The sequence below is a fragment of the Carcharodon carcharias genome, chromosome 10 (assembly GCF_017639515.1).
Source record: "Carcharodon carcharias isolate sCarCar2 chromosome 10, sCarCar2.pri, whole genome shotgun sequence".
NCBI classification, from domain to species: Eukaryota; Metazoa; Chordata; class Chondrichthyes; order Lamniformes; family Lamnidae; genus Carcharodon; species Carcharodon carcharias.
Genome location: NC_054476.1, coordinates 170,987,468 through 171,011,976, shown reverse-complemented (window position 1 = coordinate 171,011,976; position 24,509 = coordinate 170,987,468).

The window sequence follows — 24,509 nt, the reverse complement described above, 5'->3', positions numbered from 1 at the left end:
TGGGCAAGGATAGTGTCACTCACCTCTGGAGGGTAGGGTGAGGATACTGTCACTAACCTCTGGAGGTTGGGTTGAGGATAGTGATGCTCACCATTGCAGATTGGGGTGAGGATATTGTCACTAACATCTGGAGGTTGGGCTGAGGATAGTATCACTCACCTCTGGAGGTTGGGGTGAGGATACTGTCACTCAATTCTGGAGGTTGGGATGAGGATACTGTCACTCAGCTCTGGAGTTGGGGGTGAGGATACTGTCACTCACCTCTGGAGTTTCTGGTGAGTATAGTGTCACTCGCCTCAGGAGTTTAGGGTGAGGATACATTCCCTCACCACTGGAATTTGGGGTTAGGATAGAGTCACGCAGCTCTGGCTGTCGGAGTGAGGATACCATCGCTTACCTCTGGACGTCAGGTTGAGGATACTGTCATTCACCACTGGAGGTTGCGGTTAGGATTGTGTCAATCAGCTCTGGAAGTTGGGGTGAGGATGATGTCACTCACCTCTGGAGGCTGGGTTAGAATAGCTTAACACACCTCTGGAGGTCAGTATGAGGATAGGGTCACTCACATCTGGAGGTCGGAGTGAACATGGTGTCACTCACCTCCGGAGGTTGGGGTGAGGATAGTGTCACTCACCTCTGGAGGTTGGGGTGATGATACTGTCTCTCACTTTTGGAGGTTGGGGTGAGGATAGTGTTGCTCACTTCTGGAGGTTCGGGTGATTATAGTGTCACTCACCTTTGGAGTTTGGTGTGAGGATACTGTCACTCCACCCTGGAGGTTGGGGTGAGGACCATGTCACACATCTCTGGAGGTCGAAGTGAGGATAGTGTCACTAAACTCTGGAGGTTGGGGTGAGGATATTGTCATTCAATTCTGGTGGTTGGGGTGAGGATAGTGTCACCGACCACTGGAGGTCGTGGTGAGGATACTATCACTCACCCCTGGAGGTTGGGGTGAGGATAGTGATACTCACCTCTGGAGGTTGGGGTGAGGATAGTGTCACTAACCTCTGGAGGTTGGGTTGAGGATACTGTCACTCAATTCTGTAGTTTGGGGTGAGGATACTGTCAATCAATTCTGGAGTTGGGGGTGAGGATACTGTCACTCACCTCTGGAGTTTGGGGTGAGGATATTGTCACTCAACTCTGGAGGTTGGGGTGAGGATACGTTCACTCACAACTGGAATTTGGGGTGAGGATAGTGTCACTCCGCTCTGGAGGTTGGGTTGAGGATACTGTCACTCAATTCTGGAGGTTGGGGTGAGGATACTGTCACTCAATTCTGGAGTTGGGCGTGAGGATACTGTCAATCACCTCTGGAGTTTGGGGTGAGGATAGTGTCACTCAACTCTGGAGGTTGGGGTGAGGATACGTTCGCTCACCACTGGAATTTGGGGTGAGGATAGTGTCACTCAGCTCTGGCTGTCGGAGTGAGGATACCATCGCTCACCTCTGGAGGTCGGGTTGAGGATACTATCATTCACCTCTGGATGTCTTGATGAGGACAGTGTCACTCACCTCTGGAGGCCGGGCTGAGAATAGTGTCATTCATCTCTGGAGGTTGGGTGTGGATAGTGTCACTCACCTCTGGAGGATCAGAATGAGGATACTGTCACTCACCTCTGGAGGTTAGGGTCAGGATAGTGTTGCTCAGCTATAGAGGTTGGGGTGAGGATACTGTCACTCACCTTTGGAGTTTGGTGTGAGGATAGTGTCACTCCACCCTGGAGGTTGGGGTGAGGATACTGTAAGGCACGTCTGGAGGTTGGGTTAGGATAGTGTCACACACCTCTGGAGGTCGGGGTGAGGATAGTGTCACTCATCTCTGGAGGTCTAAGTGAGCATAGTGTCACTAAACTCTGGAGGTTGGGGTGAGGATATTGTCACTCATTTCTGGAGGTTGGGGTGAGGATAGTGTCACCGACTTCTGGAGGTCGTGGTGAGGATTCTATCACTCCTCTGGAGGTTGGGGTGAGGATAGTGATACTCACCTCTGGAGGTGGGGTGAGGATAGTGTCACTAACCTCTGGAGGTTGGGCTGAGGATACTGTCATTCAATTCTGGAGGTTGGGGTGAGGATAGTGTCACCGACCTCTGGAGGTCGGGTGAGGATAGTGTCAATCACTTCTGGAGGTTGGTGTGAGGATAGTATGACTCAACTCTGGTGGTCGGTTTGAGGATAGTGTCACTCACCTCTCGAGGTTGGGGAGAGCATACTTTGGCTTGCTCTGGAGGTTTGGGTGAGGATAGTGTCACTCAACTCTGGAGGTAGGGGTGAGGATACTGTCACTTAACTCTGGATGTTGGGGTGATGGTACAGTCACTCACCTCTGGAGGTCTGGGTGAGGACCGTGTCAATCATCTCTGGAGGCCGAGGTGAGCATAGACCACTCATCTCTGGAGGTTGGAGTGAGGATAGTATTGCTCAACTCTGGAGGTTGGGGTGAGGATACTGTCACTCACCTCGGGAGGTCGGGGTGAGGATAGTGTTACTCACCTCTGGAGGTTGGAGTGAGGATAGTGTCAATCACCTCTGGAGGTTGGGGTGAGGATAGTAATACTCACGTCTGGAGGTAGGGGTGAGGATAGTGTCACTCACCTCTGGAGGTTGGGATGAGGATACCGTCACTAACCTCTGGAGGTTGGGTTGAGGATACTCTCATTCACCTCTAGAGGTCTTGATGAGGACAGTTTCACTCATCTCTGGAGGCCGGGCTGAGAATAGTGTCATTCATCTCTGGAGGTTGGGGTGTGGATAGTATCACTCACCTCTGGAGGATCGGAATGAGGATAGTGTCACTCACCTCTGGAGGTTAGGGTCAGGTTAGTGTTGCTCAGCTCTGGAGTTGGGGGTGAGGATACTGTCACTCACCTCTGGAGTTTGGGGTGAGGATAGTGTCACTCACCTCTGGAGGTTGGGGTGAGGATACATTCGCTCACCACTGGAATTTGGGGTGAGGATAGTGTCACTCAGCTCTGGAGGCCGGGCTGAGAATAGTGGAATTCATCTCTGGAGGTTGGGTTGATAGTGTCACTCACCTCTGGAGGATCGGAATGAGGATAGTGTCACTCACCTCTGGAGGTGTTGTTGAGGACAGTGTCACTCACCTCTGGAGGCCGGGCTGAGAATAGTGGAATTCATCTCTGGAGGTTGGGTTGAGGATAGTGTCACTCACCTCTGGAGGATAGGAATGAGGATAGTGTCACTCACCTCTGGAGGTTAGGGTCAGGATAGTGTTGCTCAGCTCTGGAGGTTGGGGTGAGGATACTGTCACTCACCTTTGGAGTTTGGTGTGAGGATAGTGTCACTCCACCCTGGAGGATGGGTTGAGGATACTGTAAGGCACGTCTGGAGGTTGGGTTAGGATAGTGTCACTCATCTCTGGAGGTCGAAGTGAGGATAGAGTCACTAAACTCTGGAGGTTGGCGTACGGATATTGTCACTCATCTCTGGAGCTTGGGGTGAGGATACTGTCGCTCAGCTCTGGAGGTCGGGGTGAGGATAGTGTCACTCACTTCTGGAGGTTGGTGTGAGGATAGTATGACTCAACTCTGGTGGTTGGTTTGAGGGCAGTGTCACTCACCTCTGGAGGTTGGGGTGAGGATAGTGTCACTCAACTCTGGAGATTGTGGTGAGGATACTGTCACTCACCTCTGGAGGTCGGGGTGAGGATACATTCACTCACCTCTGGAGGTCTGGGTAAGGACAGTATCAATCATCTCTGGTGGCGGGGGTGAGGATAGTGTCACTCATCTCTGGAGGTTGGAGTGAGGATAGTGTCACTCACCTCTGGAGGTTGCCGATGAGGATAGTGTCACTCACCTCTGGAGGTTAGGGTCAGGAGAGTGTCACTCAAATCTGGAGGATGGGGTGAGGAGAGTCTGTCTCACCTCTGGAGGTTGGGGTGAGGATACTGTCACTCAACCCGGGAGGTCGATTTGAGGATAGTGTTACTCACCTCTGGAGGTTGGAGTGAGGATAGTGTCAATCACCTCTGGAGGTTGGGGTGAAGATAGTATCACTCAACTCTGGAGGTCGGAGTGAGGCTACCATAACTGACCTCTTTAGGTAGGGGTCAGGATACTGTCGCTCACCTCTGTAGGTTGGGTTGAGGATAATGTCACCCACCTCTGGAGTTTTGGGCAAGGATAGTGTCACTCACCTCTGGAGGTCGGGTGAGGATAGTGTCACCCACCTCTGGAGGGGAGGGTGAGGATACTGTCACTAACCTCTGGAGGATGGGTTGAGGATAGTGATGCTCACCCTTGCAGGTTGGGGTGAGGATATTGTCACTAACATCTGGAGGATGGGCTGAGGATAGTATCACTCACCTCTGGAGGTTGGGGTGAGGATACTGTCACTCAATTCTGGAGGTTGGGATGAGGATACTGTCACTCAGCTCTGGAGTTGGGGATGAGGATACTGTCACTCAGCTCTGGAGTTGGGGGTGAGGATACTGTCATTCACCTCTGGAGGTTGCGGTTAGGATTGTGTCAATCAGCTCTGGACGTTGGGGTGAGGATGATGTCACTCACCTCTGGAGGCTGGGTTAGAATAGCTTAACACACCTCTGGAGGTCAGTATGAGGATAGGTTCACTCACATGCGGAGGTCGAAGTGAACATGGTGTCACTCACCTCCGGAGGTTGGGGTGAGGATAGTGTCACTCACCTCTGGAGGTTGGGGTGATGATACTGTCTCTCACTTTTGGAGGTTGGGGTGAGGATAGTGTTGCTCACTTCTGGAGGTTCGGGTGATTATAGTGTCACTCACCTTTGGAGTTTGGTGTGAGGATACTGTCACTCCACCCTGGAGTTTGGCGTGAGGACCATGTCACGCATCTCTGGAGGTCGAAGTGAGGATAGTGTCACCAAACTCTGGAGGTTGGGGTGAGGATATTGTCACTCATTTCTGGAGGTTGGGGTGAGGATAGTGTCACCGACCTCTGGAGGTCGTGGTGAGGATACTATCACTCACCCCTGGAGGTTGGGGTGAGGATAGTGATACTCACCTCTGGAGGTGGGGTGAGGATAGTTTCACTAACCTCTGGAGGTTGGGTTGAGGATACTGTCATTCAATAGTGGAGGTTGGGGTGAGGATAGTGTCACCGACCTCTGGAGGTCGTGGTGAGGATACTATCACTCACCCCTGGAGTTTGGGGTGAGGATAGTGTCACTCCGCTCTGGAGGTTGGGTTGAGGATACTGTCACTCAATTCTGGAGGTTGGGGTGAGGATACTGTCACTCAATTCTGGAGTTGGGCGTGAGGATACTGTCAATCACCTCTGGAGTTTGTGGTGAGGATAGTGTCACTCAACTCTGGAGGTTGGGGTGAGGATACGTTCGCTCACCACTGGAATTTGGGGTGAGGATAGTGTCACTCAGCTCTGGCTGTCGGAGTGAGGATACCATCGCTCACCTCTGGAGGTCGGGTTGAGGATACTATCATTCACCTCTGGATGTCTTGATGAGGACAGTGTCACTCACCTCTGGAGGCCGGGCTGAGAATAGTGTCATTCATCTCTGGAGGTTGGGTGTGGATAGTGTCACTCACCTCTGGAGGATCAGAATGAGGATACTGTCACTCACCTCTGGAGGTTAGGGTCAGGATAGTGTTGCTCAGCTATGGAGGTTGGGGTGAGGATACTGTCACTCAACTTTGGAGTTTGGTGTGAGGATAGTGTCACTCCACCCTGGAGGTTGGGGTGAGGATACTGTAAGGCACGTCTGGAGGTTGGGTTAGGATAGTGTCACACACCTCTGGAGGTTGGGGTGAGGATAGTGTCACTCATCTCTGGAGGTCGAAGTGAGGAGAGTGTCACTAAACTCTGGAGGTTGGCGTATGGATATTGTCACTCATCTCTGGAGCTTGGGGTGAGGATACTGTCGCTCAGCTCTGGAGGTCGGGGTGAGGATACTGTCACTCAACTCTGGAGGTTGGGGTGAGGATACTGTCACTCACCTCTGGAGGTCGGGTTGAGGATACAGTCACTCACCTCTGTAGGTCTGGGTGAGGACAGTGTCAATCATCTCTGGTGGCCGGGTCGAGGATAGTGTCACTCATCTCTGGAGGTTGGAGTGAGGATAGTGTCGCTCACCTCTGGAGTTTGGGGATGAGGATAGTGTCACTCAACTCTGGAGGTTAGGGTCAGGAGAGTGTCACTCAACTCTGTAGGTTGGGGTGAGGAGAGTGTTACTCACCTCTGGAGGTTGGAGTGAGGATAGTGTCAATCACCTCTGGAGGTTGGGGTGAGGATAGTGTCACTCACCTCTGGAGGTTGGGGTGAGGATACTGTCACTCAACTCTGGAGGTCGGGGTGAGGATTCTGTCACTCACCTCTGGAGGCCGGGATGAGGATACCATAACTGACCTCATTAGGTCGGGTTCAGGATACTGTCGCTCACCTCTGTAGGTTCGGATGAGGATAGTGTCACTCACCTCTGGAGTTTCAGGCAAGGATAGTGTCACTCACCTCTGGAGGTCGGGTGAGGATAGTGTCACCCACCTCGGCAGGGTAGAGTAAGGATACTGTCACTAACCTCTGGAGGTTGTGGTGACGATAGTGTCACTCACCTCTGTAGGTTGGGGTGAGGATAGTATCACTCACCTCTGGAGGTTGGGGTGAGGATAGTGTCACTCACCTCTGGAGTTTGGGGTGAGGATAGTATCACTCACCTCTGGAGGTTGGGCTGAGGATAGTATCACTCACCTCTGGAGGTTGGGGTGAGGATGCTGTCACTCAATTCTGGAGGTTAGTGTGAGGATAGTGTCACTCACCTCTGGAGTTAGTGGTGAGGATAGTGTCACTCACCTCTGGAGGTTGGGGTGAGGATATTATCACTCACCTCTGGAGGTTGGGGTGAGGATAGTGTCACTCACCTCTGGAGTTTGGGGTGAGGTTAGTTTCACTCACCTCTGGAGGTTGGGCTGAGGATAGTATCACTCACCTCTGGAGGTTGGGGTGAGGATACTGTCACTCAATTCTGGAGGTTGGGGTGAGGATACTGTCACTCACCTCTGGAGTTAGTGGTGAGGATAGTGTCACTCGCCTCTGGAGGTTGGGGTGAGGATACATTCCCTCACCACTGGAATTTGGGGTGAGGATAGAGTCACTCAGCTCTGGCTGTCGGAGTGAGGATACCATCGCTTACCTCTGGAGGTCGGGTTGAGGATACTGTCATTCACCTCTGGAGGTTGCAGTGAGGATTGTGTCAATCACCTCTGGAAGTTGGGGTGAGGATACTGTCACTTATCTCTGGAGGCTGGGTTAGGATAGCGTAACACAACTCTGGAGGTCAGTATGAGGATAGGGTCCCTCACATCTGGATGTCGGAGTGCGCATAGTGTCACTCACCTCTGGAGGTTTGGGTGAGTATAGTGTCACTCACCTCTGGAGGTTGGGGTGAGTATAGTGTCACTCACCTCTGGAGGTTGGGGTGAGGATACTGTCTCTCACTTTTGGAGGTTGCGGTGAGGATAGTGTTGCTCACCTCCGGAGGTTGGGGTGAGGATACTGTCACTCACCTTTGGAGTTTGGTACGAGGATAGTGTCACTCCACCCTGGAGGTTGGGGTGAGGATACTGTCACGCAATTCTGGAGTTTGGGGTGAGGATAGTGTCACTCACCTCTGGAGGTCGGGTTGAGGATACTTTCATTCACCTCTGGAGGTCTTGTTGAGGACAGTGTCACTCAACTCTGGAGGCCGCACTGAGAATAGTGTCATTCATCTCTGGAGGTTTGGGGTGTGGATAGTGTCACTCACCTCTGGAGGATCGGAATGAGGATAGTGTCACTCACCTCTGGAGGTTAGGGTCAGGTTAGTGTTGCTCAGCTCTGGAGGTTGTGGTGACGAGACTGTCACTCACCTTTGGAGTTTGGTGTGAGGATAGTGTCACTCCACCCTGGAGGTTGGAGTGAGGATACTGTCAGACACATCTGGAGGTTGGGTTAGGATAGTGTCACACACCTCTGGAGGTCAGGGTGAGGATAGTGTCACTCATCTCTGGAGGTCGAAGTGAGGATAGTGTCACTAAACTCTGGAGGTTGGGGTGAGGATAGTGTCACTCACTTCTGGAGGTTGGTGTGAGGATAGTATGACTCAAATCTGGTGGTCGGTTTGAGGACAGTGTCACTCACCTCTGGAGGTTGGGGTGAGGATAGTGTCATTCAACTCTGGAGTTTGGGGTGAGGATACTGTCACTCACTTCTGGAGTTTGGGTTGAGGATGCAGTCACTCACCTCTGGAGGTCTGTGTGAGGACAATGTCAATCATCTCGGGTGGCCGGGGTTTGGATAGTGTCACTCATCTCTGGAGGTTGGAGTGAGGATAACGTCGCTCACCTCTGGAGGTTGGGGATGAGGATAGTGTCACTCACCTCTGGAGGTTAGGGTCAGGAGAGTGTCACTCAACTCTGGAGGTTGGGATGAGTATAGTGTTAACCACCTCTGGAGGTTGGGGTGAGGATAGTGTCACTAACCTCTGGAGGTTGGGTTGAGGATACTGTCACACAATTCTGGAGTTTGGGGTGAGGATACTGTCACTCAATTCTGGAGTTGGGGGTGAGGATACTGTCACTCACCTCTGGAGTTTGGGGTGGGGTGAGGATATTGTCACTCAACTCTGGAGGTTGGGGTGAGGATACGTTCACTCACCACTGGAATTTGGGGTGAGGATAGTGTCACTCCGCTCTGGAGGTTGGGTTGAGGATACTGTCACTCAATTCTGGAGGTTGGGGTGAGGATACTGTCACTCAATTCTGGAGTTGGGCGTGAGGATACTGTCAATCACCTCTGGAGTTTGGGGTGAGGATAGTGTCACTCAACTCTGGAGGTTGGGGTGAGGATACGTTCGCTCACCACTGGAATTTGGGGTGAGGATAGTGTCACTCAGCTCTGGCTGTCGGAGTGAGGATACCATCGCTCACCTCTGGAGGTCAGGTTGAGGATACTATCATTCACCTCTGGATGTCTTGATGAGGACAGTGTCACTCACCTCTGGAGGCCGGGCTGAGAATAGTGTCATTCATCTCTGGAGGTTGGGTGTGGATAGTGTCACTCACCTCTGGAGGATCGGAATGAGGATACTGTCACTCACCTCTGGAGGTTAGGGTCAGGATAGTGTTGCTCAGCTATGGAGGTTGGGGTGAGGATACTGTCACTCAACTTTGGAGTTTGGTGTGAGGATAGTGTCACTCCACCCTGGAGGTTGGGGTGAGGATACTGTAAGGCACGTCTGGAGGTTGGGTTAGGATAGTGTCACACACCTCTGGAGGTTGGGGTGAGGATAGTGTCACTCATCTCTGGAGGTCGAAGTGAGGAGAGTGTCACTAAACTCTGGAGGTTGGCGTATGGATATTGTCACTCATCTCTAGAGCTTGGGGTGAGGATACTGTCGCTCAGCTCTGGAGGTCGGGGTGAGGATACTGTCACTCAACTCTGGAGGTTGGGGTGAGGATGCTGTCACTCACCTCTGGAGGTCGGGTTGAGGATACAGTCACTCACCTCTGTAGGTCTGGGTGAGGACAGTGTCAATCATCTCTGGTGGCCGGGTCGAGGATAGTGTCACTCATCTCTGGAGGTTGGAGTGAGGATAGTGTCGCTCACCTCTGGAGTTTGGGGATGAGGATAGTGTCACTCAACTCTGGAGGTTAGGGTCAGGAGAGTGTCACTCAACTCTGTAGGTTGGGGTGAGGAGAGTGTTACTCACCTCTGGAGGTTGGAGTGAGGATAGTGTCAATCACCTCTGGAGGTTGGGGTGAGGATAGTGTCACTCACCTCTGGAGGTTGGGGTGAGGATACTGTCACTCAACTCTGGAGGTCGGGGTGAGGATTCTGTCACTCACCTCTGGAGGCCGGGATGAGGATACCATAACTGACCTCATTAGGTCGGGGTCAGGATACTGTCGCTCACCTCTGTAGGTTCGGATGAGGATAGTGTCACTCACCTCTGGAGATTCGGGCAAGGATAGTGTCACTCACCTCTGGAGGTCGGGTGAGGATAGTGTCACCCACCTCTGCAGGGTAGAGTAAGGATACTGTCACTAACCTCTGGAGGTTGTGGTGACGATAGTGTCACTCACCTCTGTAGGTTGGGGATGAGGATATTTTCACTCACCTCTGGAGTTAGTGGTGAGGATAGTGTCACTCACCTCTGGAGGTTGGGGTGAGGATAGTATCACTCACCTCTGGAGGTTGGGGTGAGGATAGTGTCATTCACCTCTGGAGTTTGGGGTGAGGTTAGTTTCACTCACCTCTGGAGGTTGGGCTGAGGATAGTATCACTCACCTCAGGAGGTTGGGGTGAGGATACTGTCACTCAATTCTGGAGGTTGGTGTGAGGATACTGTCACTCACCTCTGGAGTTAGTGGTGAGGATAGTGTCACTCGCCTCTGGAGGTTGGGGTGAGGATACATTCCCTCACCACTGGAATTTGGGGTGAGGATAGAGTCACTCAGCTCTGGCTGTCGGAGTGAGGATACCATCGCTTACCTCTGGAGGTCGGGTTGAGGTTACTGTCATTCACCTCTGGAGGTTGCAGTGAGGATTGTGTCAATCACCTCTGGAAGTTGGGGTGAGGATACTGTCACTTATCTCTGGAGGCTGGGTTAGGATAGCGTAACACAACTCTGGAGGTCAGTATGAGGATAGGGTCCCTCACATCTGGATGTCGGAGTGAGCATAGTGTCACTCACCTCTGGAGGTTTGGGTGAGGATACTGTCACTCACCTTTGGAGTTTGGTACGAGGATAGTGTCACTCCACCCTGGAGGTTGGGGTGAGGATACTGTCACGCAATTCTGGAGTTTGGGGTGAGGATAGTGTCACTCACCTCTGGAGGTCGGGTTGAGGATACTTTCATTCACCTCTGGAGGTCTTGTTGAGGACAGTGTCACTCAACTCTGGAGGCCGCACTGAGAATAGTGTCATTCATCTCTGGAGGTTGGGGTGTGGATAATGTCACTCACCTCTGGAGGATCGGAATGAGGATAGTGTCACTCACCTCTGGAGGTTAGGGTCAGGTTAGTGTTGCTCAGCTCTGGAGGTTGTGGTGACGAGACTGTCACTCACCTTTGGAGTTTGGTGTGAGGATAGTGTCACTCCACCCTGGAGGTTGGAGTGAGGATACTGTCAGACACATCTGGAGGTTGGGTTAGGATAGTGTCACACACCTCTGGAGGTCAGGGTGAGGATAGTGTCACTCATCTCTGGAGGTCGAAGTGAGGATAGTGTCACTAAACTCTGGAGGTTGGGGTGAGGATAGTGTCACTCACTTCTGGAGGTTGGTGTGAGGATAGTATGACTCAACTCTGGTGGTCGGTTTGAGGACAGTGTCACTCACCTCTGGAGGTTGGGGTGAGGATAATGTCATTCAACTCTGGAGTTTGGGGTGAGGATACTGTCACTCACTTCTGGAGTTTGGGTTGAGGATGCAGTCACTCACCTCTGGAGGTCTGTGTGAGGACAATGTCAATCATCTCGGGTGGCCGGGGTTTGGATAGTGTCACTCATCTCTGGAGGTTGGAGTGAGGAAAACGTCGCTCACCTCTGGAGGTTGGGGATGAGGATAGTGTCACTCACCTCTGGAGGTTAGGGTCAGGAGAGTGTCACTCAACTCTGGAGGTTGGGATGAGGATAGTGTTAAACACCTCTGGAGGTTGGGGTGAGGTTAGTGTCACTAACCTCTGGAGGTTGGGTTGAGGATACTGTCACTCAATTCTGGAGTTTGGGGTGAGGATACTGTCACTCAATTCTGGAGTTGGGGGCGAGGATATTGTCACTCAACTCTGGAGGTTGGGGTGAGGATACGTTCACTCACCATTGGAATTTGGGGTGAGGATAGTGTCACTCCGCTCTGGAGGTTGGGTTGAGGATACTGTCACTCAACTCTGGAGGTTGGGGTGAGGATACATTCGCTCACCACTGGAATTTGGGGTGAGGATAGTGTCACTCAGCTCTGGCTGTCAGAGTGAGGATACCATCGCTCACCTCTGGAGGTCGGGTTGAGGATACTATCATTCACCTCTGGATGTCTTGATGAGGACAGTGTCACTCACCTCTGGAGGCCGGGCTGAGAATAGTGTCATTCATCTCTGGAGGTTGTGTGTGGATAGTGTCACTCACCTCTGGAGGATCGGAATGAGGATACTGTCACTCACCTCTGGAGGTTAGGGTCAGGATAGTGTTGCTCAGCTATAGAGGTTGGGGTGGAGATACTGTCACTCACCTTTGGAGTTTGGTGTGAGGATAGTGTCACACCACCCTGGAGGTTGGGGTGAGGATACTGTAAGGCACGTCTGGAGGTTGGGTTAGGATAGTGTCACACACCTCTGGAGGTCGGGGTGAGGATAGTGTCACTCATCTCTGGAGGTCGAAGTGAGGATAGTGTCACTAAACTCTGGAGGTTGGGGTGAGGATATTGTCACTCATTTCTGGAGGTTGGGGTGAGGATAGTGTCACCGACCTCTGGAGGTCGTGATGAGGATACTATCACTCACCCCTGGAGGTTGGGGTGAGGATAGTGATACTCACCTCTGGAGGTTGGGTTGAGGATACTGTCATTCAATTCTGGAGGTTGGGGTGAGGATAGTGTCACCAACCTCTGAAGGTCGGGTGAGGATAGTGTCAATCACTTCTGGAGGTTGGTGTGAGGATAGTACGACTCAACTCTGGTGGTCGGTTTGAGGATAGTGTCACTCACATCTCGAGGTTGGGGAGAGCATACTTTGGCTTGCTCTGGAGGTTTGGGTGAGGATAGTGTCACTCAACTCTGGAGGTAGGGGTGAGGATACTGTCACTCAACTCTGGATGTTGGGGTGATGGTACAGTAACTCACCTCTGGAGGTCTGGGTGATGACCGTGTCAATCATCTCTGGAGGCCGAGGTGAGGATAGACCACTCATCTCTGGAGGTTGGAGTGAGGATTGTATTGCTCAACTCTGGAGGTTGGGGTGAGGATACTGTCACTCACCTCGGGAGGTCAGGGTGAGGATAGTGTTACTCACCTCTGGAGGTTGGAGTGAGGATAGTGTCAATCACCTCTGGAGGTTGGGGTGAGGATAGTAATACTCACGTCTGGAGGTAGGGGTGAGGATAGTGTCACTCACCTCTGGAGGTTGGGGTGAGGATACTGTCACTAACCTCTGGAGGTTGGGTTGAGGATACTCTCATTCACCTCTAGAGGTCTTGATGAGGACAGTTTCACTCACCTCTGGAGGCCGGGCTGAGAATAGTGTCATTCATCTCTGGAGGTTGGGGTGTGGATAGTATCACTCACCTCTGGAGGATCGGAATGAGGATAGTGTCACTCACCTCTGGAGGTTAGGGTCAGGTTAGTGTTGCTCAGCTCTGGAGTTGGGGGTGAGGATACTGTCACTCACCTCTGGAGTTTGGGGTGAGTATAGTGTCACTCACCTCTGGAGGTTGGGGTGAGGATACATTCGCTCACCACTGGAATTTGGGGTGAGGATAGTGTCACTCAGCTCTGGAGGCCGGGCTGAGAATAGTGGAATTCATCTCTGGAGGTTGGGTTGATAGTGTCACTCACCTCTGGAGGATCGGAATGAGGATAGTGTCACTCACCTCTGGAGGTGTTGTTGAGGACAGTGTCACTCACCTCTGGAGGCCGGGCTGAGAATAGTGGAATTCATCTCTGGAGGTTGGGTTGAGGATAGTGTCACTCACCTCTGGAGGATAGGAATGAGGATAGTGTCACTCACCTCTGGAGGTTAGGGTCAGGATAGTGTTGCTCAGCTCTGGAGGTTGGGGTGAGGATACTGTCACTCACCTTTGGAGTTTGGTGTGAGGATAGTGTCACTCCACCCTGGAGGATGGGGTGAGGATACTGTAAGGCACGTCTGGAGGTTGGGTTAGGATAGTGTCACTCATCTCTGGAGGTCGAAGTGAGGATAGAGTCACTAAACTCTGGAGGTTGGCGTACGGATATTGTCACTCATCTCTGGAGCTTGAGGTGAGGATACTGTCGCTCAGCTCTGGAGGTCGGGGTGAGGATAGTGTCACTCACCTCTGGAGTTTGGGGTGAGGATAGTATCACTCACCTCTGGAGGTTGGGCTGAGGATAGTATCACTCACCTCTGGAGGTTGGGGTGAGGATACTGTCACTCAATTCTGGAGGTTGGGGTGAGGATACTGTCACTCACCTCTGGAGTTAGTGGTGAGGATAGTGTCACTCACCTCTGGAGGTTGGGGTGAGGATAGTATCACTCACCTCTGGAGGTTGGGGTGAGGATAGTGTCGCTCACCTCTGGAGTTTGGGGTGAGGTTAGTTTCACTCACCTCTGGAGGTTGGGCTGAGGATAGTATCACTCACCTCAGGAGGTTGGGGTGAGGATACTGTCACTCAATTCTGGAGGTTTGTGTGAGGATACTGTCACTCACCTCTGGAGTTAGTGGTGAGGATAGTGTCACTCGCCTCTGGAGGTTGGGGTGAGGATACATTCCCTCACCACTGGAATTTGGGGTGAGGATAGAGTCACTCAGCTCTGGCTGTCGGAGTGAGGATACCATCGCTTACCTCTGGAGGTCGGGTTGAGGATACTGTCATTCACCTCTGGAGGTTGCAGTGAGGATTGTGTCAATCACCTCTGGAAGTTGGGGTGAGGATACTGTCACTTATCTCTGGAGGCTGTGTTAGGATAGCGTAACACAACTCTGGAGGTCAGTATGAGGATAGGGTCCCTCACATCTGGATGTTGGAGTGAGCATAGTGTCACTCACTTCTGGAGGTTTGGGTGAGTATAGTGTCACTCACCTCTGGAGGTTGGGGTGAGTATAGTGTCACTCACCTGTGGAGGTTGGGGTGAGGATACTGTCTCTCACTTTTGGAGGTTGGGGTGAGGATAGTGTTGCTCACCTCCGGAGGTTGGGGTGAGGATACTGTCACTCACCTTTGGAGTTTGGTACGAGGATAGTGTCACTCCACCCTGGAGGTTGGGGTGAGGATACTGTCACGCAATTCTGGAGTTTGGGGTGAGGATAGTGTCACTCACCTCTGGAGGTCGGGTTGAGGATACTTTCATTCACCTCTGGAGGTCTTGTTGAGAACAGTGCCACTCAACTCTGGAGGCCGCACTGAGAATAGTGTCATTCATCTCTGGAGGTTGGGGTGTGGATAATGTCACTCACCTCTGGAGGATCGGAATGAGGATAGTGTCACTCACCTCTGGAGGTTAGGGTCAGGTTAGTGTTGCTCAGCTCTGGAGGTTGTGGTGACGAGACTGTCACTCACCTTTGGAGTTTGGTGTGAGGATAGTGTCACTCCACCCTGGAGGTTGGAGTGAGGATACTGTCAGACACATCTGGAGGTTGGGTTAGGATAGTGTCACACACCTCTGGAGGTCAGGGTGAGGATAGTGTCACTCATCTCTGGAGGTCGAAGTGAGGATAGTGTCACTAAACTCTGGAGGTTGGGGTGAGGATAGTGTCACTCACTTCTGGAGGGTGGTGTGAGAATAGTATGACTCAACTCTGGTGGTCGGTTTGAGGACAGTGTCACTCACCTCTGGAGGTTGGGGTGAGGATAGTGTCATTCAACTCTGGAGTTTGGGGTGAGGATACTGTCACTCACTTCTGGAGTTTGGGTTGAGGATGCAGTCACTCACCTCTGGAGGTCTGTGTGAGGACAATGTCAATCATCTCGGGTGGCCGGGGTTTGGATAGTGTCACTCATCTCTGGAGGTTGGAGTGAGGATAACATCGCTCACCTCTGGAGGTTGGGGATGAGGATAGTGTCACTCACCTCTGGAGGTTAGGGTCAGGAGAGTGTCACTCAACTCTGGAGGTTGGGATGAGGATAGTGTTAATCACCTCTGGAGGTTGGGGTGAAGATAGTGTCACTCAACTCTGGAGGTCTGTGTGAGGATACCATAACTGACCTCTTTAGGTTGGGGTCAGGATACTGTTGCTCACCTCTGTAGGTTCGGGGTGAGGATACTGTCACTCACCTCTGGAGTTTCGGGCAAGGATATTGTCACTCACCACTGGAGGTCGGGGTGAGGATAATGTCACCCACCTCTGGAGGGTAGGGTGAGGATAGTGGTACTCACTCCTGTAGTTTGGGGTGACCATAGTGTCACTCACCTCTGGATGTTGGGGTGAGGATAGTGTTTCTCAACTCTGGAGATTGGGGTGAGGATACATTCACTCACCTCTGGAGGTCTGGGTGAGGACAGTGTCAATCATCTCTGGTGGCCGGGGTGAGGATAGTGTCATTCATCTCTGGAGGTTGGTGTGAGGATAATGTCACTCACCTCTGGAGGTTATGGTCAGGAGAGTGTCACTCAACTCTAGGGGTTGGGGTGAGGAGAATGTGGCTCACCTCTGGAAGTTGGGGTGAGGATATTCTCACACACCTCTGGAGGTTGGGGTGAGGATACGGTCACTCACCTCGGGAGGTCGGGGTGAGGATAGTGTTACTCACCTCTGGAGGTTGGAATGAGGATAGTGTCAATCACCTCTGGAGGTTGGATTGAAGATAGTGTCACTCACCTCTGGATGTCGGGGTGAGGATACTCTCACTCAACTCTGGAGGTCGGGGTGAGGATACCATATCTGACCTCTTTAGGTTGGGGTCAGGATACTGTCGCTCACCTCTGTAGCTTGGGATGAGGATAGTGTCATTCACCTCTGGAGTTTCGGGCAAGGATAGTGTCACTCACCTCTGGAGGTTGGGGTGAGGAGAGTGTCACTCACCTCTGGTGTTTGTGGTGAGGAGAGTGTCACTCAGCTTCGGCTGTCGGAGTGAGGATACCATCCCTTACCTCTGGATGTTGGGTTGAGGATACTGCCATTCACCTCTGGAGGTTGCGGTGAGGATTATGTCAATCAGCTCTGGAAGTTGGGGTGAGGATGCTGTCACTCACCTCTGGAGGCTGGGTTAGGATAGCTTAACACACCTCTGGAGGTCAGTATGAGGATAGGGTCTCTCACATCTGGAGGTTGGAGTGAGCATGGTGTCACTCACCTCTGGAGGTTGGGGTGAGGAAAGTGTCACTCAACTCTGGAAGTTGGGGTGATGATACTGTCTCTCACTTTTGGAGGTTGGGGTGAGGATAGTGTCACTCACCTCTGGAGGTTGTGGTGAGGATTTTGAGACTCAACTCTGGAGGTCGGGTGAGGATCGTATCACTCACCTCTGGACGTTGGGGTGAGGATACTGTCAGTCATCTCTCTATGTCGGGGGGAGGATAGTCTCACTCACCTCTGGAGGTCTGGGTGAGGATAGTATCAGTCAACTGTGGAGTTTGGGTTGAGGATAGTGTCACTCACATCTGGATTTCTGAGTGAGGATACTGTCACTCACCTCTGGAGGTCAGGGTGAGGATTGTGTCCCTCCCCTCTGGAGGCCGGGATGAGGATAGTGTCACTCACCTCTGGAGCCGGGCTGAGGCTAATGTCACTCAACTCTGGAGGTTGGGGTGAGGATAATGTCACTCAACTCTGGAGGTTGGGGTGAGGATACTGTCACTCACCTCTGGAGGTTGAAGTGAGGATACTATCACTCACATCTGGAGGTTGGGTTAGGATAGTGTCACTCAACTCAGGTGGTCAGCTTGAGGATAGGGTCACTCCCCTCTGGAGGTCGAAGTGAGGATAGTGCGACTCACCTTTGGAGGTTCTGGTGAGGATAGAGTCACACACATATGGAGGTTCGAGTGAGGATAGTGTCACTCACCTCTGGAGGTCGGGGTGAGGATAGTGTCACTCACCTTGGGAGGTTGGGGTGAGTATACTGTCACTCACCTCTGGAAGTTGGGGTGAGGATAGTGATATTCACCTCTGGGGGTTGGGGTGAGGATAGTGTCACTCACCTCTGGAGGTTGGTGTGAGGATACTGTCACTAACCTCTGGAGGTAGGGGTGAGGATAGTATCACTCACCTCTGGAGGTTGGGGTGAGGATTCTGTCACTAAATTCTGGAGGTTAGGGGAGGATACTGTCACTCACCTCTGATGTTGGGGGTGACGATAGTGTCACTCACCTCTGGAGTTTGGGGTGAGGATAGTGTCACTCACCTCTGGAGTTTGGGGTAAGGATACATTCGCTCACCACTGGAATTTGGGGTGAGGATAGTGTAACTCATCTCTGGCTGTCGGAGTGAGGATACCATCGCTCACCTCTGGAGGTCGGGTTGAGGATACTGTCATTCACCTTTGGAGGTTGCGGTGAGGATTGTGTCAATCACCTCTGGAAGTTGGGGTGAGGATACTGTCACTCACCTCTGGAGGCTGGGATAGGATAGCGTAACACTATCAGGTCAGTTTGAGGATAGGGTCACTCAGATCTGGAGGTCGGAGTGAGCATAGTGTCACTCACCTCTGTAGGTTGGGGTGAGGATTGTGTCACTCACCTCTGGAGGTTGGGGTGATGATACTCTCTCTCACTTTTGGAGGTTGGGGTGAGGATAGTGTCCCTCACCTCTGGAGGTTGAGGTGAGGATACTGTCACTCACCTCTGGAGGTTGGGTTAGGGCAGTGTCACTCACCTCTGGAGGTTGTGGTGAGGATACTGTCAGTCATCTCTGGATGTCGGGGGGAGGATATTGTCACTCACCTCTGGAGGTTGGCGTGAGGATAGTATCACTCAACTGTGGAGTTTGGGGTGAGGATAGTGTCACTCACATCTGGATGTCTGAGTGAGGATACTGTCACTCACCTCTGGCTGTCAGGGTGAGGATTGTGTCACTCCCCTCTGGAGGCCGGGCTGAGGATAATGTCACTCAACTCTGGAGGTTGGGGTGAGGATAATGTCACTCAACTCTGGATGTTGGTTTGAGGATACTGTCACTCACGTCTGGAGGTTGAGGTGAGGATACTGTCACTCACCTCTGGAGGTTGGGTTAGGGTAGTGTCACTCACCTCTGGAGGTCGAGGTGAGGAGAGGGTCACTGCCCTCTGGTTGTCGAAGTGAGGATAGTGTGTCTCATCTTTGGAGGTCGGGGTGAGGATCGTGTCACTCACCTCTGGAGGTTGGGGTGGGATATTGTCTCTCACTTTTGGAGTTTGGGGTGAGGATAGTGTGACTCAACTCTGCAGGTCAGTGAGGATAGTGTCACTCACTCTGAAGGTTGGGGTGAGGATACTGTCAGTCACCTCTGGATGTTGGGGTGAGGATACTGTCAGTCGCCTCTGGAGGTTGGGGTGGGGATAGTGTCACTCAACTCTGGAGTTTGAGTTGAGAATACTGTCAATCAACTCTGGATGTTGGGGTGAGAATACTGTCACTCAATTCTGGAGGTTGGCGTGAGGATACTGTCACTCACCTCTGGAGGTTGGGGTGAGGATAGTGTCAATAACCTCTGGAGGCTGGGTTAGGATAGCGTAACACACCTCTGGAGGTCAGTATGAGGATAGGGTCACTCACATCTGGAGGTCGGAGTGAGCATAGTTTCACTCATCTCTGGAGGTTGGGGTGAGGATAGTGTCACTCACCTCTGGAGGTTGGGGAGTGGATACTGTCTCTCACATTTGAAGGTTGGGGTGAGGATACTGTCACTCACCTCTGGAGGTTGGGGTGAGGATAGGGTCACTCCCCTGTGGAGGTCGAAGTGAGGATAGTGTGACTCATCTTTGGAAGTTCTGGTGAGGATAGTGTCACACACATATGGTGGTTCGGGTGAGGATAGTGTCACTCACCACTGGAGGTTATGGTCAGGATAGTGTCGCTCATCTCTGGAGGTTGGTGTGAGGATACTGTCAATCACCTCTGGAGGTTCAGACTGAGGATAGTGTCAGTCACCTCTGGAGGTTAGGGTCAGGATAGTGTCGCTCATCTCTGGAGGTTGGTGTGAGGATACTGTCACTCACCTCTGGACGTTGCGTTAGGATATTGTCACCCACCTCTGGAGGTCGGGGTGAGGATAGTGTGACTCATCTCTGGAGGTTGAAGTGAGGATAGTGTCACTAAACTCTGGAGGTTCTGGTGAGGATATTGTCACTCACCTCTGGAGGTTGGGGTGAGGATACTGTCAGTCAGCTCTGGAGGTTGGGGTGAGGATAGTGTCACCGACCTCTGGAGCTGGGGTGAGGATATTGTCACTCACTTCTGGAGGTTGGTGTGAGGATAGTATGACTCAACTCTGATGGTCGGTTTGAGGATAGTCTCACTCACATCTGGAGGTTGGGGTGAGGATACTGTCACTCACCTCTGGATGTTGGGGTGTGGATACAGTCACTCACCTCTGGAGGTTTGGGTGAGGACAGTGTCAATCATCTCTGGAGGCCGGGGTGAGGATAGTGTCCCACATCTCTGGAGGTTGGAGTGAGGATAGTTTCACTGAACTCTGTAGGTTGGGGATGAGGATAGTGTCACTCACCTCTGGAGGTTAGGGTCAGGAGAGTGTCACTCAACACTGGAGGTTGGGGTGAGGATAGTGTGGCTCACTTCTGGAGTTTGGGGTGAGGATAGTTTCACACACCTTGGGAGGTCAGGATGTGGATAGTGTTACTCACCTCTGGAGTATGGAGTGAGGAAGGTGTCACTCACCTCTGGAGGTCGGGGTGAGGATACTGTCACTCTCCTCTGGAAGTCGGGGTTAGGATACCATAACTGACCTCTTTAGGTTGGGGTCAGGATACTGTCGCTCACCTCTGTAGGTTGGGGTGACGATAGTGTCACTCAGCTCTGGAGTTTAGGGCAAGGATAGTGTCACTCACCTCTGGAGTTCGGGGTGAGGATAGTGTCACCCAACTCTGGAGGGAAGAGTGATGATACAGTCACTAACCTCTGGAGGTTGGGGTGAGGATAGTGATACTCACCTCTGGAGGTTGGATTGGGGATAGTGTCACTCAATTCTGGAGGTTGGGGTGAGGATACTGTCACTCAAATCTGGAGTTTGGGGTGTGGATAGTTCACTCACCTCTGGAGGTTGGGATGAGGATACATTCGCTCACCACTGGAATTTGGGGTGAGGATAGTGTCTCTCAGCTCTGGCGGTCGGAGTGAGGATAGCATTGCTCACCTCTGGAGGTCGGGTTGAGGATACTGTCATTCACCTCTGGAGGTTGCGGTGAGAATTGTGTCAATCACCTCTGGAAGTTGGGGTGAGGATACTGTCACTCACCTCTGGAGGCTGGGTTAGGATAGCATAACACACCTCTGGAGGTCAGTATGAGGATAGGGTCACTCACATCTGGAGGTCGGAGTGAGCATAGTGTCACTCACCTCTGGAGTTTGTGGTGAGGATAGTGTGACTCAACTTTGGAGGTCTGGTGAGGATAGTGTCACTCACCTCTGGAGGTTGCAGTGAGGATGCTGTGAGTCATCTCTGGATGTCGGGGGAGGATAGTGTCACTCACCTCTGGATCTCTGGGTGAGGATAGTATCACTCAACTGCGGAGTTTGGGGTGAGGATAGTGTCACTCACATTTGGATGTCTGAGTGAGGATACTGTCACTCACCTCTGGAGGCCGGGGTAAGGATAGTGTCACTCACCTCCGGAGTCCGGCTGAGGATAACGTCACTGAACTCTAGAGGTTGGGGTGAGGATAATGTCACTCAACTCTGGAGGTTGGGGTGAGGATACTGTCACTCACCTCTGGAGGTTGGGTTAGGGTAGTGTCACTCACCTCTGGAGGTCGGGGTGAGGATAGAGTCACACCCCTCTGGAGGTCGAAGTGAGGATAGTGTGACTCACCTTTGGAGGAAATGGTGAGGATAGTGTCACTCACCAATGGAGGTTGGGGTGAGGATAGTGTCACTCAACACTGAAGGTTGGGGTGAGGATAGTGTCACTCACCTGTGGAGGTCGGGGTGAGGATCGTGTCACTCACCTCTGTGGTTGTGGTGAGGATAGTGTGACTCAACTCTGCAGGTTGGGTGAAGATAATGTCACTCCCCTCCGGAGGTTGCGGTGAGGATACTGTCAGTCATCTCTGGATGTTGGGGGGAGGATAGTGTCGCTCACCTCTGGAGGTCGGGTGAGGATAGTATCACACAACTGTAGAGGTGGGGGTGAGGATAGTAACACTCACATCTGGATGTCTGAGTGAGGGTACTGTCACTCACCTTTGGAGCTAAGGGTGAAGATGGTGTCACTCACCTCTGGAACCGGGCTGAAGATAATGTCACACAACTCTGGAGGTTGTGGTGAGGAGAATGTCACTCAACTCTGGAGGTTGGGTTGAGGATACTGTCACTCACCTCCGGTGCTTGAGGTGAGGATACTTTCACTCACCTCTGGAGGTGGGGTTACGATAGTTTCACTCAACTCTGGAGGTCGGGGTGAGGATAGGGTCACTCCCCTCTGGATATCGAAGTGAGGATATTGTGACTCACCTTTGGAGGTCGTGGTGAGGAGGGTGTCACTCACCAATGGAGGTTGGGGTGAGGATAGTGTCACTCACCTCTGGAGGTCAGGGTGAGGATAGTGTCACTCACCTTTGGCGGTCGAGGTGAGGATAGTGTCACTCACCTCAGGAGGTAGGGGTGAGGATACTGTCACTCACCTCTGGAGTTTGGGGTGAGGATACTGTCACTCACCTCTGGAGGTTGGAGTGAGGATAGTGTCACTCACCTCTGGAGGTTGGGGTGAGGATACATTTGCTCACCACTGGAATTTGGTTTGAGGATAGTGTCACTCCGCTCTGGAGGCCAGAGTGAGGATACCAACGCTCACCTCTGGAGGTTGGGTTGAGGATACTCTCATTCACTTCAGCAGGTTGCAGTGAGGATAGTGTCACTCAACTCTGGAGGTCAGGGTGAGGATCGTGTCACTCACATCTGGAGGTTAGGTTGAGGATACTGTCACTCACCTCTGGAGGTTAGGGTGAGGATTGTGTTGCTCACCTCTGGAGGTCAGGGTGAGTATACTGTCGCTCACCTCTGGAGGTTAGGGTGTGGATACTGTCACTCACCTCTGGAGGTTAGGCTGAGGATACTGTCACTCACCTCTGGAGGTCGGGTTGAGGATATTGTCACTTAGCTCTGGAGGTCGGGGTGAGGATAGTGTCGCTCATCTCTGGATGTTGGTGTGAGGATAATTTCACTCATCTCTGGAGGTTAGGTTGAGGTTACTGTCAATCAGCTCTGGAGGTCAGTGTGATGATAGTGTCACTCTCCTCTAGAGGTCGGTGTGAGGATACTGTCACTCACCTCTGGAGGTTGGGGAGAGGATAGTGTCAGTCCCCTCTGGATTTCGGGTTGAGGATAGTGTCGCTCACCTCTGGAGTTCGGGGAGAGAATAGTGTCGCTCACCTCAGGAGGTTGGGGTGAGGATAGTGTCACTCACCTCTGGAGTTTGTGGTGAGGATAGTGTCAGTCCCCTCTGGATTTCGGGTTGAGGATAGTGTCGCTCACCTCTGGAGTTCGGGGAGAGAATAGTGTCGCTCACCTCAGGAGGTTGGGGTGAGGATAGTGTCACTCACCTCTGGAGTTTGTGGTGAGGATAGTGTGACTCAACTTTGGAGGTCTGGTGAGGATAGTGTCACTCACCTCTGGAGGTTGCAGTGAGGATGCTGTGAGTCATCTCTGGATGTCGGGGGAGGATAGTGTCACTCACCTCTGGATCTCTGGGTGAGGATAGTATCACTCAACTGTGGAGTTTGGGGTGAGGATAGTGTCACTCACATTTGGATGTCTGAGTGAGGATACTGTCACTCACCTCTGGAGGCCGGGGTAAGGATAGTGTCACTCACCTCTGGAGTCCGGCTGAGGATAATGTCACTGAACTCTAGAGGTTGGGGTGAGGATAATGTCACTCAACTCTGGAGGTTGGGGTGAGGATACTGTCACTCACCTCTGGAGGTTGGGTTAGGGTAGTGTCACTCAACTCTGGAGGTCGGGGTGAGGATAGAGTCACACCCCTCTGGAGGTCGAAGTGAGGATAGTGTGACTCACCTTTGGAGGAAATGGTGAGGATAGTGTCACTCACCAATGGAGGTTGGGGTGAGGATAGTGTCACTCAACACTGAAGGTTGGGGTGAGGATAGTGTCACTCACCTGTGGAGGTCGGGGTGAGGATCGTGTCACTCACCTCTGGTGGTTGTGGTGAGGATAGTGTGACTCAACTCTGCAGGTCGGGTGAAGATAATGTCACTCCCCTCCGGAGGTTGCGGTGAGGATACTGTCAGTCATCTCTGGATGTTGGGGGGAGGATAGTGTCACTCACCTCTGGAGGTCGGGTGAGGATAGTATCACACAACTGTAGAGGTGGGGGTGAGGATAGTAACACTCACATCTGGATGTCTGAGTGAGGGTACTGTCACTCACCTTTGGAGCTAAGGGTGAAGATGGTGTCACTCACCTCTGGAGCCGGGCTGAAGATAATGTCACACAACTCTGGAGGTTGTGGTGAGGAGAATGTCACTCAACTCTGGAGGTTGGGTTGAGGATACTGTCACTCACCTCCGGTGCTTGAGGTGAGGATACTTTCACTCACCTCTGGAGGTGGGGTTACGATAGTTTCACTCACCTCTGGAGGTCAGGGTGAGGATAGTGTCACTCACCTTTGGCGGTCGAGGTGAGGATAGTGTCACTCACCTCAGGAGGTAGGGGTGA